General features: G+C 60.2%; 1 long non-coding RNA gene across 1 annotated transcript in view; it reads right to left on the reverse strand.

The window, feature by feature from the left end:
• Window positions 1-1,193: 1,193 nt before the first annotated feature.
• The window catches only part of LOC113977746, a 4,397-nt gene continuing 3,840 nt past the window's right edge, over window positions 1,194-1,750 (reverse strand). Inside the window, exons 2-3 of the long non-coding RNA XR_003537409.1 lie at window positions 1,303-1,308; window positions 1,194-1,204 (exon numbers count right to left, since the gene is read on the reverse strand). This is a non-coding gene — a long non-coding RNA (uncharacterized LOC113977746). The remainder of the gene's footprint in view (window positions 1,205-1,302; window positions 1,309-1,750) is intronic.

The raw sequence follows: 1,750 nt of genomic DNA on the forward strand, positions 1-1,750 counted from the left end.
CGCGCCAAGGCTCTCCAGGAGCAGCAGCCCAGCAAAGCCCACACCTGGCCTGACCCCGTGGGTCTCTCGGGCAGCGAGGATGTGAGGGAGCCCTGCCAGCCCCGCACACCACGAGTGCCCCGACCGGCACAGCGAACATTGCCCTGGAGCACGGGGAGGGAGATGCCGCCCGACACCAAAGCACTGCAGTCTAGCCAAAAGTTTGTGCTGGATCTCAAACCCCGCATTTCTACGCGGGAAAAATACCGAAACCGATAACCAGAAGCACACCTTTGCACCTCCCGCCCACAAATGCCAGAGAGCACCAGGCTGCAGGCGAGGCTCCCCAGGGAGCCTGGTCACTTCAGGCCCGTGCAGAGCCGGCGGGTGCAGTGGGCACTGTGGAAAATTTCCACCTGTAAAATGATTCTTCTCCTTGTCCCTGCCAGCTCTGCGCAGCTGCAGGCACACAGGGCGCCGGGTCTGCTGTGCCATTTCTCATCTCTCAGACTCATTTTAAGCAAACTCTGATCACTACATGAGACAGGCTCCCAAACCGAAGCAAAACAGCGAGAGCTCTGACAAAAGTTTGCAGCACCAGCTGGGAAACGTTTGGGCAGCTCAAGCAGAGCACAGACAAATGCACCTGTGGCACTGCCACTTACAGCCAACAGAGCTCCCTTTGCACCAGCAGGGACCCTAAAACACGGGAGGGGAATCCACACTGCCCTTCAGGGAGAGGAGTGCACTCTGCCCCCTCTAAAACAGGCCTCAGATTCACCATGTCATCTACAGTTTTTCACGTGGCAAAGGCAAGCAGCATGCAGCCAGTCTGCTCTGCTGGAGATGGATCATGACAGAAAGGGGGAAGAGAGCACAGGTCTGGCGCACACCTTCGAACCAGCAGCCTTGATGTTTAGGTACAGGAAGGATGGATATTGGCGTCACACGTCTACCATACAGGTAGACTTAAACATAATTCAGTACATGCATACACTCCTGTTTACTTACAACGATGCTCATGTCTTTCCTGGCCTTACTCGTCGGAAGGAATCACCACGTTTGAGAGAAAAAGCTTAAGTTTTAGAAGACACGTACAAAAAAAAAAAGACAATTAGATTAATTTGAGGGCATTCAAGTCCTGAACCTTAAAAACCCATCCGAACATCGTTATACTCCATAAGAAACACTGCGCTCAAGCCCTAGCTGGTGTTTGTGCTCTTCCCTAAACATCAGAGCATTCCTCACACCATGCTGGACACCGTGAAACCCTTCAGACGCGTCTGTTTATTTAAAAAGCAAATTCGAGTCACGGAGGGGTACGCTCTCCTTCGCCTAAAGGAAAATAAGCCGCGGCTAAATCCTGCTCACACTCGGAGAGCCGCGGAGCGAAAGGCGATCGCCGGTTCCGATCGCCCCGCGCGCGGCCGGTGCCCGGCGGGCAGGGCACACCCGGACCGGGGGCACACCCGGACCCAGGGCACACCCGGACCCGGGGGCACGGTCCCGCCGCCCCGGACTCGCCCCCGGGACCCCGCTCCGACCGCCCCGAGCCCCTCCGGGCGCCGGGCGGGCCCCGCTCCGCCCCGCCGAGCTCCGACCTCCGGCAACTCGCGCTCCCCTCTCCGCCCGCGGAGCCGCCGCGCCCCCGGCGCGCAACGCCCCGGCCCGGCCGGGCCCCGGCGCGGACCCCCGGACAGGGGAGCCCCGGCTGCCCCGGTCCCCGCTGCCCTCCTTCCCTCCCTCCGCAGCCCGGCTCCCCGGCCCCGGC

This window comes from Neopelma chrysocephalum, unplaced genomic scaffold, assembly GCF_003984885.1.
Source record: "Neopelma chrysocephalum unplaced genomic scaffold, ASM398488v2 Primary Assembly neopelma1_257, whole genome shotgun sequence".
NCBI lineage: Eukaryota > Metazoa > Chordata > Aves > Passeriformes > Pipridae > Neopelma > Neopelma chrysocephalum.